Source organism: Hippoglossus hippoglossus, chromosome 9 (genome assembly GCF_009819705.1).
Source record: "Hippoglossus hippoglossus isolate fHipHip1 chromosome 9, fHipHip1.pri, whole genome shotgun sequence".
Taxonomy (NCBI): domain Eukaryota; kingdom Metazoa; phylum Chordata; class Actinopteri; order Pleuronectiformes; family Pleuronectidae; genus Hippoglossus; species Hippoglossus hippoglossus.
The window spans coordinates 22,517,737-22,536,782 of NC_047159.1; the positions used below are offsets into that span (position 1 = coordinate 22,517,737).

General features: G+C 39.7%; 1 protein-coding gene across 8 annotated transcripts in view; it reads left to right on the forward strand.

Moving 5' to 3' along the window:
* Positions 1–140: 140 nt before the first annotated feature.
* arvcfb (ARVCF delta catenin family member b) overlaps positions 141–19,046 on the forward strand; it is a 228,590-nt gene continuing 209,684 nt past the window's right edge. For 4 of the 8 annotated variants that reach the window (XM_034594796.1, XM_034594802.1, XM_034594801.1 and 1 more), the window contains exon 1: positions 141–522. The gene's annotated coding sequence lies outside the window, so the exon portion shown is untranslated. The remainder of the gene's footprint in view (positions 523–19,046) is intronic. The other 4 variants (XM_034594798.1, XM_034594799.1, XM_034594800.1 and 1 more) reach the window with 2 other exon arrangements.

A 19,046-nucleotide genomic window follows, 5' to 3' on the forward strand; every position in this document is an offset into this window, starting at 1 on the left:
TAATACAATCCAAGAATTAAATATTAACCACATCAGAACAAGAAGTAATACTTTATTATATATACTAATAGTCCAGATAAACAAGCATATAATCCTGTACCGGTTTCTTCCGGTGCTGATGATGGGGCGGAGACGCTTGTGTGTGACGGACAGCATCCAGCAGCTCTGTGGCGGTGGATGAGAGAGATAAAGGCAGCTCTGCCCCTCACACAGCAGCAGTCACTAACTAGTAACCACCACTAACTAACCAACCACTGCAGCTCCCAGTGCACGTGGTAACTTTTTTGTTTTATTTTATTCAAATCACTTCAGGATACTTTGGGTTTTTTGCGCGTGGCGCGGACCGGAGGGAGCCGAACAACTATCCAGTGTGAGCTCGTGGAACAGTCCAGTGTCCCTGCGGCAGCCAAGTTACGCACACACACACAGTAACGTTGTACCGGACTACCGCTACACCGCCGCGCACTCACACCGGGGGAGAGTCCTCGTCTGCGGGAACAAGGATGAACCGGAGACACTGAGGTAAATATCACGGCAGCGCTTTGCTTTACAGAGGGAATCCATGCGGTGATTATCTACGCCAAGTTTTAGCCTGTGCCATCACAACTCAGGTGGAGGAGTGTGTGTGTGTGTGTGTGTGTGTGTGTGTGTGTGTGTGTGTGTGTGTGTGTGTGTGTGGGGGGGGGGGGGGGTGACAGTAATGTAATAGCCGAACAATAATGTAGCTTAATAATAATAAGAATGATGATAATAACAATAACAACACCAGTGGAGGAGCTGATGAATAAAGCGCGCTCTGTGCTCGCACCGGAGCGCGCAGGTGAAGCGTATTGATCAGGAGGTGTTGTGAGCCTTTGATTCAAAGCACGTTGGTGGTTTTAAACGTGCCACAGAGATTAAGCGGGATACTTAGCATTTAGCACCAGCTACGTTTGTAAACCAGCACATATACGCGTGTTGTCGGAAGCGCTCATCGCCAACGGACGGTCAGAGGCGAGCGAGCCGCAACGATGTGTCAATCATCTCACGTTCCATTGTCTTTGCCCCGCCTGTTTGTGAGCGAGTTGCCATGGAGAGTCTTCCGGTGTCCCTGGCCTTATTTGGAGAATGGGGATGTCTGTGTTCCAGTGATTCTGGACTGATTGCTTGGGTTATCAGTGTTATTATTATACCCACAGCTTGGTTGAATTTCCTTTTGTGACGTGTTCTTTAAAACTTGGAAAAACGCTCAACACTGATTCAACTGTGTGGAAAGGTGCCCACCCCAAATGTCTAATTGGTCTGTGTCTGTGTTCCACGTCCCATGTGAGGAGCAGCCGCCAGAATGACTGAGTGCTTCAGAACAACAACCTGAGCTCAGGCCATTAAAGAGGCCTCAGATGAAGGTCTCACACCCAGCTGGCTCTGTAAAGGTCTCTGGACATGGCCGCACGCAATTAAAGCAATAAATTGCGAGCTTGTGCCAATAGTTAGCATTTTCTTGGGACATGTATTTGAACGTGATCCATACAAAGCGACTGAAATCCCTCACTCACACACTTTTGCTTTTAGAGGCTTCTCGTTACAGTACATTTAATTTAGTTTATGTATCCACTGTGGCAAATGTACTTAGAGGAGGGAAGTGGCATATACTGGGGAATAACCCAACTGTGCAGTAAACAACTTCATTGACATTAATGAGACAATATATATAATTAACATTTTTATATTTAACAATAGTTTTTTTCTAAACCCGGTAACATGTCCACTTGTGCCCTTTTTATTATAAAAATTTTTGAGAGAAATAAGCTGTCAGCACCATGACTGAGTATTTCCACCTTAACACTGCAGTAAACAAATGCCAGTCTGAAAAAACAAACAGATTCTGAGAGCCAGGGTTTGTGATGTCACAAACCTAAGAAACCAATCCTGTGGGTGGGGCTCAGGCGCTGGAAAAGGATCCTCAAATGCAGGTGAACTGTGAGGGTGGGGAGGCAGGAACAAGAGCGCAGCCGTATTAGCATATTCATAAGTAGCATATTCACATGATCTTAAAACCCTGCTCGCGAGGCCCTGCAATGCAAAAATGTGTGTTTTTTACACGGAATTTATACATTAACATGGTGTGTTGGCCAGTAGTGTAGTGTATCTGTGTGTACGTGCAAGCTGTTGTGTGGCATGTTGTGAAGTACGGAACAAAGCAGCTAAGCAAACCTAGAAAAAATGTTGCAGGTGCAGGAAAAGGCAAAGATCCACATAATTCACAGGGGGGCTATGTGGTAGTGAACGTTTATGCCAGGTGCTCAGGATTTTGTCGGCTGATTAAATGAGGGGACTCCATGATACACATATGCACGATATAATGTGGTTGTTTAATGAGGAAACAGTTCTGATGTAGATATCTCAAGATATCTGCCAAGGATTTGCACTCAGGACCAGATACAAACCTGAGAGTTTCAGCCATTCATGCACTTAAGACATCCACATTAATTCATTGTTTTGTTAATTGCCTTAGGGTGCCTTAGGGCCAAATTACTTTCAGAAGCTGATGAGATGTTTAATGCATGTTTCAAGGTGTAACTGTAGCACATGCTGTACTGCTCAAAATGGACAAACGTATTTTAAATTCTGTCTTGCCCACAGCAGAATGAATACTTCACTCTAACTGCAGCTTTTATTTTGTTGTACAAGTTTGTAGGATCTTGCTCATCTGAAAGACCAGTCAAATCTGAACTGGTGTAATGTATTAATAATAATATGGTGTTGGCACATCCAGGTTGTGGCTCATTTGGAAAACAAAATATTTGCAACACAAACACAGTGCAGTCTCTGGACAATGGGCTGAAAAATACCCAGTAACGGGGTAAACAAGAACACGTTCGATTAATGCAAATGATAGAAAATACTACAAAAATAATTGTATTGGTTTCCTGCATAAGTTATCAGATACGCTAAAGTATGCTGACACAATACAGTAGATCAGCTTTGTTGTGTCCTATAGATTCTGTTTCTCTTAAAAGAAAAAGCAATGTTCGATTGCACTGCCATTTAAAAAAAATCCTTGCATTTATAAATATTGCCTGCTTACTTATTACTTTATGTCTACTTTTTGACTTTGCGTTATGTTGCTGTAATACAGCAAATGTCCCTGTTATGGGACTAATGAAGGATTTTCTTATCCTTTTCTTGTCTTATCATAATCATCAGTGAACAGGCAAATTAATGATAAAAAAAATTATTCTGGAGGATTTGAGGTGTATTTATTTACAGGTTGAAGTAGACAAAACCACCTGCAGTTTTGACCCTGGCTTTAAAATAGAACAAACTCTTGTAGCACCACCTGAAGATCTTAAAGTTTAAAATGAAATTTTGCTAATGGACTTGACAAGATCTGAGGTCAGCTTGAGTCTCAGGAGCAGTTCATGCTCCGATGCACTAATTTATTAGGAAGTACGATGTCTGAAGAAGACATATTCCTCATCGTCTGCCCTGCAGCACGTTGGCAATTTGGATATATAAACGGAGAGGGTGGATACTGTCAGATCGTGGCTTTGTCTCAAATCTGCAGGCTGTGACTGGCCTTGAAAATGTCTGAATACAAGTCCCTGGTTTGAACATCATCTCTTCACTGCATCCATGGACATGGTACACAGCTTATTCAGGATTGTCTGCGGATACTGGTCCTGCTCACTTGTGTGAAATTTCCCTGATTGAGTCAGAGGGACATGCAAGACAGAAACTTCAAGAGAAGGTGGTTAAATGTGATGAGGGTTAAAAAGCTCTGCATTTTTCCCAGTTGCGTGTGTTTGAAGGCTGATATCTACTGTATATGTCTGTGTCTAAACAGAAATTGCCTGAAGCTTATTATTGTTTACGTCAGAAGTCTTCATGGTACTTGAAAAAGTACTGTGGTAAACAAGAGGAAAAATGTCTGCATGGATTAATTGGGTTTGCAATACTCTGCAATATTAGTTGCAATTATTGCAACAGGCTGTTTAAAGGCAGAAACTTCCAGGGATTTAATATTTAGTTTTTCCCACATTATTTTAGTCTCTAGATCATAAAATGCAATACATGTGTCTCTGAACATTAGAGGTGGATGATGCTTCAGAGAGATTTGATCTAGCTGTTAATTTACATTTTATTTAGAAACAGAATGTTTGAGACAGAGTGAATATGTAGCTCAGTGATGTGGAGTCTCAAGTAATTTGGTGGTTTCCTCAGATTTATTACCTCGCCCATGGAATTATTCCTCTTGCAGTACACGGGAACAGGGTTATGGGGCTTAAACTTTAAAATTGGCCGACAACAAAAAGTTGTGATTTTGATTGAAAACTTACATGGAAAGTAGAAAAATCGTGATTCAGTTGGGGTTCTCCACAGTAGATCATCACAGTGGGAAGAGCACAGATGTAACAAGTTCCAGTAAAAGTACAGGGAGAGTTAAATTATTTTCATATTATTAACACCTGTCCTTTTCCTGTAATCACATGTCTAAATGTGTGCTGTGAAAAAAGCCTTTGTTTGTAGGTTTTTCCAATTAATATTCATGGTGGCTACACACACATACACACACGTGTTAACACTTATCCTAGCTGATTAGACCTCTGCTCAGGGTGAAGTTGGGGAGTAGCTCTGTTGGAGTTACACTTTGTCACCAAACCGCACAAACCAGTAACAATTAACAAAAAAAAACACTTAGCAGCAAAAACTAACCAGAGGGTCAGAGTAATTGGAATCAGCACAGTGTGAGAGATCTAATCAGCAGCGTGGTGAGAGAACAAACCTGTGGGACGATCAGTATTTCACACAGTCGCTAGATAGAAAGTACACTTTATAGATTTTTAAGCAGTTTAGTTTGTCAGTTATGACCCTGTACCCCCTCTTTCTACTGTATAGAGGATAGTAGAGGTATTATGTACAAATTGTGTAATGTGTTTGTCAGGTCAGGTAGGTTGTGCGTTCACATGGCTTCTCAAGTCAGAATAGCTTAGGAAGTCGGCAAATATTCTGGAACGTGAGTTGCTGACGTCATCACTTATAAACCAATGAACATCATTTTTCAGTCAGCTTTAATTAGTAGCTTTTAATGTGAACTTGTCAAATGTTACACTCGCCTAGCTTTGTCTTTGCTCTTCGTTATCATGTCAATGTTAGATAGAGGTCAAGCTGTTGTTTACACGCTGTAAACATACACATTTTGTCTACATGTGTACTTGTCCATGTGTTTTTTTTCCTACATTGCTACTTTAAAGTACATGACTACACCAAAGTCGGAACAACTATTTCACAACTCGGGAAATAGGACCCTCCGAGGAGCGCATGAATGCACAAAGAGTGCAACACGATCTTTGGTGCTTAATGCAAAGTTGAAGTCATGTTCAAAATGTATGCTGTCACTGAGTCAAAATGAAATGCCCATTTATTATTACAAGTGACAGAGGTTTTCACGTACTCTTGCAGAGACTGTAATGGTTGCGATTCAGTCCCTCTGCTGTGATGGATCATGCAGGAGCTGTGTTTTGTGGCTGTTGTGAGCTGACTGAAGCGCTCTCTAATAGCGAGTGGTCAGAGTAAAGCCAGTCTGGACCTAAAGTGAATGGTCCTTTGTGGGACAGACACCTGCAGAGCTCTGCCTCCTGCTCCTGAAGTGATTAACATGCACCTCCAACCTCCCCGGCCTTCCCACTGCCCACTCCCTCCCTGCACACCCATCCTGGCACTGCTCTGTTGTCTTGGCACCTGTTCTACATGGCCCATCCTGCAAAGGCTATAACTCTTGTCTTTGTCTGGGCTGTGATAACACAGCGTGACTACAGAATTGTGTTTGGATTACCAATCGCCTCTGTCGATGGGTTAAAATCTTCAGGTTTGTGTGAGGTAGACGGTGTGGCTCTGTTTGAGCAGGGGATTTTACATCATGAATGCTGTGACTCTCAATCATACGTCCATATTAAGTTCATCATAGTGGGGCTTTAATATTCTGATAAAGAGCATGAACTTTGTTTTTATCAGGATTCAGTTTAAGTAAATATTTTTAAGACCATCCTGCACAGCGTTAAAAGAACACTTGAAGTCAGCAACATAATACAAAACTGTGTGATCCTCTTACATATACAGCCTGTCAATGATGAGACAGTATTGATATGAATAGTGAAAACTGAACCTAAAATTGTAAACACTTTTGGTTATTGATACAATCTTAGAATCCTGTCTTGCTTAATTTAACAGATCATTTTCTCACCGATTAGTAGTTCTTGAACAAATTACATTTATTGATAGTAGATCCAATATTGCTCAGCCTCTGCAGGAGAAGACGGTGGTTTATGGTATTAGATGTAGATAAGTCAACACAAAGTGCTGCACAGTGTTTTTTTTTATCTAAAGCTGATACAGGATTTTTAGTATCAGCAGGTGTGGTGCTGTGCCCCAACCTCAAACCACTGAAATGATGTAAGATGGAGGCTCTGCACAGAAATACCTGCAGTTTATCATTAAAAGGGCCTTTGCATCAGACAGTGATTCAATAAAATTCAGTGACACTGACAACATAAGATTTACCATTTTCTTTTCGTTTGTTAGTGTTTATATTTTCTAAGATATAATTAAGCATCTCCAACACGGTGACATTACTTTCATGTTACCCAATGACAATGCCAGGTTTGTGTATTTATCAGTCTGCATTTGCCTGTTCTTGTTCTCTGTTTTATTGTTTTAACTAAGACAACATATGTCCTCAAACTTTTCAAGGTAATTAGCTTATTCACTGTACATATTCTAACTAAAACCATGACCTTCCTCTAATTCTAATCTTTTCTGCCTAAACCTAACCACAGCTTCACCACAACATGGTCACATCATGATTGGGTCTGTTATTTTTCAACCATGATATTTAACAGTTTATTTTCCTGAAGAAGATTACGTCCCAGTTAAGTGAAAGGTTTGTCAGTTGTAACTGAGCGGAATGAAGAATGAATGCCTTTACCTACTTGACCTCCATAACTCCACCTTTATCATCCAACCATAGCTTTCACATCACATTATTATTTTGATTTGGTCAATACAAACCAATTTATAATTAAAAAACGCACGATTATGAAGAGCTATACTATAATTCTTCAGTTTTCCCCCATCACAACCTTTTCTTTTAATCCCAGCAGAGGTATTTTCAGTCAACAGAGATATCATTATGAGTCATATTATCCGCAGGTTATTTTTTTTAGTCTGATGCTGTACTTTGTCCTTAAATGCTGGGGTCAGCGCAGGTAGCTCAGTGCTGCCAGACACGATGACCCATGTGTCAAAATTGGTTTTAAATCAGATTTCCGTGGCATCATCTCTCCACCCAATTGTTGGGCCCTCGGTTGTCATTGTTATTAGAACATCAGCCGGCCTGTGCTCTGTAACATGTTGACTCACTGATAATCCACTCCCCTGTCTCACGCCGTCACTGTGTCGTGGACTCTGCATTATCATAGAGCTCTGATTGAAATCCTTCCTTCCCAAACCTGTCTACCTCCTTTATTCCAACCTCTCCTCCTCTGTCAGTGGATTAACATGGCCTTACATCTTTATTTTCCCTCTACACACACACCCCCATAAATATGAAGGACAAAAAAATAACATAAATATTAATAAATTTGTATATGCAGATGTAAATAATCAAATACACAGATGGCTTTTTATGTAATTCTATATTTATTTATTTACAGATTTTTGTATTCATCCATTACTACATTTAGTCATTTATTTATTTCTGTGTTTCTATATTTATAAATTTATTTATTTCTACATTTATTTATGTACTTATTTTATCCATCATAAATGTAGACATGCATAAATAGTTAAATGCATATATGCAGAAATAAATAATGTAAACATTTATAAATAGCCTTTTTTCACGCAAACTGTATTTATTTACTTATTTATTTATTTATTTATACTTAGGTCATTTCTTGTCCTCATTCATGGTGACTTGAGATGGTGACCAAACAGAACTTGTATGTGTCTGTTTATCTTTACTCTGTGCCCCCTCCTCCCTGACCCACTCCCAGACTTGAGTCGAAGAGGATTAACTCCACCCTCCACATTCTGGCCTGCCTTGATTATGTCCAGGGATAAGAGCTGCTTAATTGTAATCACTGGAGCCGCCCTGGGCAGTGTAAACACAGGAGGCTATGGACCAGCTCACTCCACACACTGAAGCTCAGTTCACAGCAGAACGTGGTGAAGCAACATTAACACACCTCCTCAATATATTCCAACAGGACCACGTCTTCTCACTAATTGACTGTCTCTGCAGAGGAAGCCATGTTTACTCTCTCAGTTGTCTCTTTGTTGTCAGTTAGCTGGAATTTATGTTTCTAAAGATATGGAAATAAATCACTTTAAACTTAATATTACTATTATACAAGCTGAGCTTTGAGGCATAAAGAAAAACAATGGTGTTTTGTGTGTTTATTCATTTAGGTACAACAATGTCAGTGTGACAAAGAGTCACAATTCATACGTGTATTTAGTAAATAAAACCAAAGTTAGACGACACATCAACTCCAAATATAACAGCAATTATTATTGTGTTTTACAAAGGTAAATTTATAGAAACTTAATAAACTGAACAAACATCATGTCATTGGTGATGAGTAAGACTTAATTTTAGATTTAATATTTATAATTTTGTAAAACCTCTATAATCACAGAGAAATTCTCCTAAACCTGCAGAATTGTTTATTATGTGTCTTGTGATAACACTTCTTAGTATTTTATGATTTTCGAAGAACGCAAATTTTACTTAAACTAAAGCTAACTTTAATTTTACAAAGAAAGATCACTGTTCACATTTACCTGTTTCCAAGTACGACTTTCTTCACATGCCTACATTTATACACATTCTTAGAAACAGTGCAACCACAGTCTATGCAGCAGTTGATGGTTCAATGCCTTGCCCATGAGCACCTCAGCAGGAGCTGTAGCAAGCTCAAATCATCTAGATTTACTGGAATTTACTGTACCAATTTCCCTTTGATACCCTAATAATCAAAGCAATACACATTTACATATAACGTAGACACAAATTTTGAAAATGATAATTTGCCCGCAGCCTTTCTCATTGATAATTTGTGAGTTTGTTCCTATTTGATGTTTGCGATGGAGCTTGAAAGTGTGAAATGAAGTTGCCACATCATTAGATGGTTCTGGGGGGGGGGGGGGGGGGGGTAAAGCACCTGAGCAGTTGCTGCAATTTATTTGCTTTAGTGTGTAATTGCTTCCCAGGGAATAGGTCGGGGAAAATTATGAAATAGTATTAATAGACATATTTCTATGGAGCAGTTGTAGTGAGGTCTTACGTAATTTGGGGCCATGGTCGCCAAACTGTCGGACATGACACAGAGGCATAAAGCCCATCATTTCAGGTGGTGAATTCCTTATTCCATATGAGAAGTATTATTGAATCACTCTATCAATAATGAGAGTGGTCTCTTGGTTGGTGTTGGACTTTGCCAAAGCTCTTTGGGATTTTCATGGTTAAAAACTCTAACTACTGTAAAGAGCTTTGAATGGTCATCAAGACTAGAAAAGCGCTATGTACATGTACACAGACAACTTACCATTTTACCATTTAACTTCAGCTAAGGGGTGTAAAGTGTCAGTTTAGGCATCTCTGTATTTTTTTTTCCTGTTGCCTGCATTGGACTAGATTAGCAGCAAAAACAAATCATGGGTTGGTCTGTATGAGATGCAGTGTGGGAAAAACCCTGTCCTATTGAACTTTCCACTGAGCGAAGGCCCAACCCTCTGGAGAGTACAGCTTTAATGTCTGTCCCACTGACAAGGACATCTTTATGCCAAAAACGCCTCCCAATGAAGATTTTTAGCTGAACAAGTGAATTAAGAAAAGTCTTGTGTTGAAGGGGCTCTAGCGGAACAGGTGGCCATCTGGTACTTGAGTCATGTCAGAGCTGAGGTCAAATCTCAGGCGACCTGTCCTTGGTGCAACGACAACATCCGAGCCAATTACTGCCCTCACACAATCCCCCTCGAAAACACTTTGTCCCCTTTTCCACGACAGTCACTGGATGTTAATAGTGGGAAGAGGTTACAATGGCTAGAATATGATATGTATTGATTATGTTTTTGTTATCTCCCCCTCAATGTACAGTAATGAGTTTAAGTTCAACATTTTAGGAAAAACATTTATTTGCTTTATTGCTGACAACTAGAAGAGAAGATTGGCACTAATCCCATGTCCGCAGTCTACATGAGAATATTATCTTAGCATGAATTAGATCAGTTATACTGGCTCTGATGTTTAAAATAATAATACTGTACAAATTATTAGGTTATCTCTTGTTTGCTAATAGCCTACCATAGGTTTTCATAATAACAAACAAAGTTGTGGTTTTACACATAGACTGATGGACGACACGATTGGGACCCAAATGTGAAAACAAAATGTCTCAAACCCAATTAAAAATCAAAATACATGTCAAATACTTTTTCTCAAAGATGCGCTGCCATTTTAGGAAGTTCTCATCTCACTGATGTTTGTTCAAGTGTAAATGTTTCTGGTAAAGTTTGGTTTTAATTAGTTATTTGACATAATGAAAACAGGATGAACAGTCATGATTGAAAGGATATTTAGGCTTCATTTCTGGACAATGAGAGGAAGTGGAGATGTATCGTCCTCGTCTTACGGTTTTATAGTGTTAACATCTTGGAGTCAACAAATTTGTACACTTTAGATCAAACTAATTAGATATAATGTACCTTGTTAATTACATTTGGACAGAACTGTTTCTTCTCTTTTTCGTCATACAAGTAAAATCCCATAAAGTAATTTGTAAGAAGTCTTTTCATTCTAGTTTACACAAGAAATGGACGACCACACAACTTTCACCACTAGTAACATTAATCTGAGCTTTAAAGATAAACATTATGAATATGGTCAGCTGAAAACATACAGGCACACAGCCCACTGACAACATGGGATTCCTGTAACTAGATTTGAAAGGACTCACAGAGAAGCAGTCGGAAGCACTTTTAGTTTAGAGTAAATCCTGAGGGGTGTAAATGTATGCAGATATGCAGAAACCTCATTAGAGATTTAGATGTAGTCCTTTGCTCTGATTGCAGCGATGTTTGCTCTCCTGCTGTGCTGCTTAACTGCTCGGTTTTCCTGAGCATTCACACGACATGTAATTGTGCTGTGGAAGGTACGAGAATATATATATTCATTTTGAGGGATGTAATTGAAAATCATAGCAAGATTACGATACCGATTTAACAAAGTAATGAGTTTTAACGAAGCTTCAACAAAGTTATTGTTCACGTTCAGAATTTCCTTTTCAAATGATTAATGAGTTAAGTCTTACTTGTAATGAGCTACATAGACATCCATATATTAAATACCCTTGTTTTCTCACTGATCACCAGAATGTTCACTCAATGACAGGTTCTTTTGAATTAGGTTCATCACATAAATTTTCATACATACACAGTAAAATATATATATAATTTTACATTCTTTTCTAAGGATAGTTGAACTTTGGGGAAATTTAATAATACCTCAGAGTAGTTTATGGTTTTAGTTAATAATTTAATTCACTCTCTTTCTGAGAGTCAGATGAGAAGATTAGACTTCCATATCACTTAAACACAAAGCGAGAGACTGCTATCAATTAGCTTAGCATAGACTGAAAACAGTGGGAAACAGCTAGCCTTGCTGTTTACACAGGTAAGAAAATCTGCACCTCCGATCTGGTGTTACTGATTACATCACATATTTCATACGAAAATACATTTGTGGCTCAATATCTGTTTGTCTAGAGGTGGTTCCTGACCTAAGGAAGAACTCATTATATATAGGTGTGGAGCTGGATCAGGGGGCAGGTCCAGGAATCCCCCCCCCCGCTTTGTTATCACATCACATTTTCATTGATGTCTCAAAGTATAATTCATGCTGCATTTGATGAGCAATTTGGTTCAGATCCAAATACAAATCCGAATATAGCCAGAAAAAACTAAACTAAAATTAGACTACCTAAGAGTGTAATTTCATTTTAGCTTGCACAGTTGCCCATGGCATTTGTAACAAAACTGAATAACATCCTGTCTTTGGAGAAGCCAGTGAAAGTAATATTTTTAGAAACACATTTTTTATGTCCTTCACCATGTTTGTTGCTCTGGCCGAGCAGCAGCTAATTTATGTGGAGGTCATGTGAGATGGCCCCATGAAGAGGCTGTCATATAAAGACAGGAAAATGTTTTTCTCCCCTACTTAAGAGCTGGCAGCCGATATAAAGAGACACTGTCAGAACATGAATGTGGCGGAGGAGATGCCAACGCATTCATCAATACCAGGCTTTATGTGTGGGAGGGTTTTTGATGTGCACGGCTCGCGCTGCAGTGGTCCTCTGTGCAGGGTGGAAGCCAGGAGCTTTGCCCAGCTGGGACGGCACGATGGTGGATGCGAGCTCTCTTTCCTGCCTCCTAAAGCGGAACAGTTCTCGAGGACTTGGAGAGGAATGACTGCAGCGTGGAGAGTAGAAGCGTGCCATCCTGTAATGAAGAATTTTGGTGATTGGTATTGACTCATCTTAAGTTCATGACAGCTGGATTGGGAACCTATCTTAAGTGCTTTTTGGGTGCTGGCTCATTAATAAAGCATGTTTTCTCTCTTCATGTCTCTTTCTCCATTTGAAGTGTAGATTTCTCAGATGCAGAGCTCTGTGTACCATGGAGGAGCACTGCAAACGAGTCTCTATTCCACCCAATGCTGTGGTTGTGATGAAATCAATTCTGGATGCTGCAGAGCTTTGCATCAGAGAGGGCAGTGCTGCAGTGTGTATACGGCTCTTTCAACCATGAGAACCATACTATATGTACTGCAATGTACATGCTACACACGCATACAAAGTAAAAGACTGGGCATGTGAGAGTATAGGACAAAACAAGCTAACTCAGCACTATAGGATCCACATAATTGGCCTAAATTCAATGGTTGATAATTCTTCAACAGGAAGAGCTTAGCCAGGCTTTTTTGTGCCCTACTTTGACAAGAGTGTTGAGGAAACCCAACCTCCTCGTATGTCCTCCGTTGTTGTTGTTGTTGTTGTGGTGTCTACACTAACTTGTCATCATCATATTTGCGGGAAACACGATAATCCTCTTATACAGCCAGTTACCCCATCGCTAAACTAGAATTCTGTCAGGCTCTGGCCACACTCCTGCTGCGCGAGCTTCTATTTGTGTTGAGGTGTCAGGCTTGCACTACCTCTGCGCTTCAGCAAGTTCACTGAAGTCATCCCGAGGCAGCACTACCATGCAGCAACATGGGAGCCCGCAGGCAAGCACCATGGCATGAAATGATGTGGATCGATCAGCGCAAGCCAAATGTGCATCTCCTTCATGCCTGCGTGGAAATCAGAGCCCCAGCAACTGAGCTGTTCCCGCAGACAGCCTCCTCTTCCATTTCAGCAGAGCACTTTGATAGTGCTGCAGGCCCGCGGGTGGCTGCTGCTGGATGGGTGATGGGTGTTCACTCTGCAACTCCAAGCCAGCTGCACCGAAACTCAGCAGGAGACCTCAGCTACTTCAAGTCCATAGAGATGGAGGGAACGAGTGGGGGAGCAGGGATGGAGAGGAATAGAGAGAATACTTGGCATCACTGGAGCTCGAATTGATTTAATCATTCAGAGCATTCATTGGAGTATGTGTGTGTTTGTGAATGTGTGTGTGTTGGATGGGTGCACAGGTGGGAGAGCTAGCTTTGGGAAATATAGCTTCACTAATAATGATGAGAGAAGTGGTCAGCAGTCTCTGCCTCTGTGGTAATAAAACCTATAACTTTGGCAGAGTTAGTGCTGTGGTCTTTCTACTTCAATGCAACATGCCTTTATAAGCTTTAACTATGACTCAGCCAGTGTTCTAGATTGTCACGACCCTCCATATTCTAATTTGTACTGCCGCAGTTTAAAAAAGTTTCAGAAAAAATATTCCGCTGGTCTCTTAACATAAGAGACCTCTAAGTTGTTGTTTTGCCCCGTTGGTTTCCTGTCTGCAGCGTGATTTAGAAACAGTTTTTAATGTGTGACGAATTATTATTATTATTATTTTTTAAACTATGTAAAGTGCTTTTGAGCTTTGTTAAAAGTCCTTTGTAAATCAAATGTATTATTATTATTTTCATTATATGCGCTTGGTTTCTCCCCCTCTTGCATGCTTGCACTATCGTCCATTAAGTTTTACAGTCTCGCAGACAGCTGTGTACGTGCCCACAAGTGGCATGCAATGCAGTTCTCTCACATGTGACAACTTCTCTCTCACCCTCTAGTCTGTGCACCTGTCACTCAGATTCTGTAGCATGACACTGTGTGTGCGTGCAGAGACCTGAACAGGAAATCCATTGTACGATTCTCACATGTCTTGAATTATCAAAGTCCAGTGAGCAGAATTTTTTTAGGTTCAATATGCATTTTTGTTCTTAATTTAAGCATACGATGATGTTACTGTGATGACCATACTCTATATACTGCACTAACGGAAATATGGTTCATGTTGGAGAATTTGGGGGAAAGCAAAACAAGTCAGGCAATAATTGGCAACTGTCAACAAAAGAGTTGGTTACCTCGCTGAGAAGTTGGAGGTGTGTAGCATGTGTCCTTCAGCTCTTCTAAATATTCAGTGTATTTCCTCCTTGTTCCATTACTCACTGGAATATTTATTTTTCTTTCATATTATACCGTCCAAAATGCAGTAAATAAGTATTGTCTGATTACATTGATGCAATTTTGATGAATGATGGTGGGTATTACTGTGCTCAGTTTATTGCATTTCCTATAGCTATTTCATAATAAAAGTCAACTTTTGTTTTGCCAAATGCTTTTAATGTGAAGTTGCAGCAGTAGAAAATGTTTGATTTGCATTAGCAGAAACAACTTTTAATCTAGAGAGAGTAATGTCATCACACACATCATATCTGTAATACTGCAAATATTTATCCAATTAGGGCTGTAGTGAACCAAAGACAATCTTGGTTGACTGATTACTACTCTTCATTATCTTGATTATTTGCCAATTGTGAAATGTTCACATAAAGCCTGAAGCCTTAAACACAGAGGTTGTTGATGCATCCTAAATATATGAGCTAGCCTTGTGTTTGGACATCAAAATTCAAAGTAAAAAAATAAATAAATGGTTTCTCAAAGAAATATTAGCGTTCATTTATAATTGTCAAAAATCAGGACGGAAACATTATGTTGCCAGCCAACTCTCTACGAGCAGCCACTTTCACATTATTGAGATGGCCATTTCAAGCCAAAATACCATTTTGCCACCACTGCATGCATACACACACAGAGACAGAGAGCAGGTTTATAAATGTCCATACTTGACTTGTGATATGGTTGTTCATGGCAGAATTTGCCCTGCATCCTTTGTTTCCACAAACTTTTTGGCAGCTATAGCAGTTTTGGGCTTTTCATGCTTCTCTTCTTTTTGTCTTTTTTTAAATCTTACTCTCTTTTTGTTAAATGGTGGCGCTGGCAAACTGCAGGCAGTATAATGCAACACTTACAAACCAGTCGCTGGTAAAAACAAGAAAATAGTTGCATAAACCAATAAACTCTTTTGTAAAATTGAAAAATAGTAATAATCCTTACCTATTCCTTGTATTAATCTGATGCATTGTTGATGCAGAGTTATTGATTAGTGCTAATTTAACTTTGTGTCTCATAGAACTGTGGCATTATGATAAAAAAAAAGATTGAAATGTGTAACTAAGATGAATATTTCAGGCTGTATGAAAATAACCATGCCTAGTAATGAGATTGATTTCACAGCACTGACGTACTCATCCACTATACACTTATATCAATACACAATGTCACTCTGTCACAAACACTGTCTCCACCCCACCCCCCTATTTCCTATCACTGAATCACTTCAAACACAGGCATGCAACTGTGGATGGCAGCACAGCGAGTAAAGGAAGGAGTGGAGGCAGATGTGGGGGAGGGATGGATGGAGAGGCTGATGGGATTGAATGGTAACTGATCCCTCGGTGTTGCTGGCATGGCATTGCTGAGGACGAAGCCATCTCTCACAGGGACCCAGTTAGCCCAAAGCATTTGTCACGGTGAATGATGTAATGGGCTTTGTTAAAGGATTGAGCGTGTTGATTTATTTGTGAATGTGAACCGGCATACGGCATATGCCCAAGCTCCTTTCCTTTAGAATATGAGATCACATCGCCGTGCGTGCTGGCTCCGGCTGAATTAATAATATCTCTCGCTGTATCTCCACTCTTGCTTCCATCTCCTTGCATTGCTGATCACGTTACGTGCCGGATCTGCATATCTGGTCTATAAGAAGTCATCAAAATCCGTTCAGACCTGTCAGTTAAATCAAACATCATGAACTGGATGGGAAGAGTTGTGTGTAACCACAGCTTTTTAAGCCTGTGAAGATGACATTACATCGTGAGAAAATCCCTTTTCTCATATTCACTGATTTTAATGAGATTTCACTCCCTCTGTTTTTGTGTGTTTTGAGATTCTCTTAAGTACGATGAGCCATCTGTGGCCACAAAATCTGTGTCTGAAACACATCATATTTTTAGGCTTCAAAATAAAACATAGCAGCTCAGAGAGTTACTCTTTCCTCCCATTAGTATTGATCACATGGCCAGCTCCAGTTTAGTGGTCAATGTTTCTGTTTTAACACTGGTTCTAGTCCGCACATTTTCCTGAAAGGAGGGGCTTTAAGTGAGAATGCAAATGTCTGATCCCATGTGAGAATAGAGCAGGAAAATGTTAATAACAATCACGGCAAGCAAGTGGGCGTGTTGATGATGTTTCTAGCACACTGTGGATGCAACACTGAAAGAATAGAAATTTCTCAGAATGAAGAAGAGGAGCCATCCTAGTAGAAGACGCAACAAAGATATCAACTTGGAAAGAAAGCAAGATTCAAGAGCTTTTCGCGATTAAGGCCGATGCCTGTGTCAATTTACCAGAAACAAAACCATTGTGCTTTTCCAACATAAGTGTAATGCAGATGGTGTGACTATCACCCAAATCGGAAGTTCTCCTCATCTCAAGTGTTTTTATCATCTTTCGGCTAATAGTTGTGGTTTTATTGCGTCCAACTTTACTCGTTTGGTATATTTCCATTCATCAGTTCAACAGAAACAGACACAGACTCCGAATGAATGTTAATGTTGCACTTTGTCTGCTGGATGTGTAAATAGACAACAGTTTGCTCACACATTAGCCATAAAAAACTTTGTAAGGTCATAAAAAGCCAATTTAGTGTTTAACAAATTGGCTCGTTAGCTCTTTCGGCTCATTGTTTGTCATTTGCAAACTGTAACTTTACTGTTTTGGTTCACTCTCACTGCTCTAATAATCCTTGTTTCCAGCTGTTGCAGGCAGCTGTTGGAGTTGTGAGTAAAGTGAGTGGAAAAAAGCTCTGATGTGCGCTACCTGCCCAGCATTAAACAGCAGACTGGAAATGTTTGCCACTAGCTCGTGAAAATTACAGAGTATTTATGTTTCAGGTTTCAGTTAATGAAATTTGACAGGACAGGAGGTTGTAGCTGTGAATTCTGAGTTGTGTCAAGACTAAAAGCTCCTCATCATTAAAAAAAAAACATGATAAGAAAGAATATAGAGTATAAAGGAATTCCTGTTTTTTTTAAATTCATAAGCAGAAGCAGTTTAAAATATATTACCTTCAGGAGTTGAGGGAGTTTTGGGGAGTGAGTCTTCCAATGAAATATACTTGTGGCCACACACACAACTTTAAATTGATGCTAATACTGTTTTATGTCTGCTAGATGTGTAAATACGATGTGTCACTGTTGTGTTTACAGTTTGTTCCACGGCCCCGTGTAATCAAAAATTATTTTTTCGATGCAGGGGTAGTAGGATAAACCATAGTAGTACAGTAAGATTAGTAATTCACTGACAGGGAAGGTGATCTACTTTGGGAATCTGATTTTATTTAAGGCTACAATAAAGAGTTAATTTTTAACAACTATGGTATATCCATCAAAACAACGTGTGCTTTCAATTTGTATTTAACACTTTTAAAATAAAACTCTCTGTAAGTAGAAAATTGTGAACATTTCTTAATAATTTTATTCAGCTCTTTCATTTTTCTCCCTATTGCAGAGCTATCATAACTGAGATCTTTACTCCTGACCCTTTCAACACTTTGCAGAGTGTAGAGATTACAATAAAGATGAAGATTTTCACATGAATGCACCCCTGATTGACCTTTGGGGCTGCATTCATTTAAACTCCACAGCCCAAATGTAATAAGCCTTCCCCATATGCTGAGATCATACTAACCTCTAGCACAAACATACACTTCACCTCGTCACAATTAAACCCCCAGATGTTCCTCTTCCCAGCTCTGTTTAATATGCAGAAAGAATCTGAAAATAATTAAACTCAACGACAAGTGATATGACCTCAATTATCCCGCTCTAAGTGTAGTAGCAGCGTGAACACGAGTACTGCATCGCACTGTAAGGTTTGAGCACAGCGAATGTCAGGAACTTTGCAGAATCACAGCATGTTTTCTCTGATGAGGATTAGATGCATTCGGGCACACAAGGTGTAAACAGCTCATTAGATGAAAGACAGTGAATTAGCTCTTTTGATGCACCGCTGTTTGTCCATCTTATATTGCCCTGCAGAGATTGTATCTGGAGTGCAAGATGGTGTAGATTAAGCTAATTCTCTGAAATTACAGTGCAGTCAAGTGTTGAAAATAGTTTCTAAATACAGAGTAATCCTGTAGACTGTGTCTGTGTAAAAAGGTTTCAGGCAAGAAAGGTCACAGCTTGAAGTGGCCTCAAATAATCTCCCAAACTAAATATAATGGAGTATGGTAATCTGTTGTTTCCCATCCCCTCTCTGTGTATATTAAACAGCTCACAAATAACCAACTCTGGTTGCCCTTGAGCGATTTCACAGCTCTGCAAATCAATTGAATGTCCGCAGGCAACACAGATATCCAAGTGCAGTTTGACACCAAATCCAAATGCCATGCCATCTACT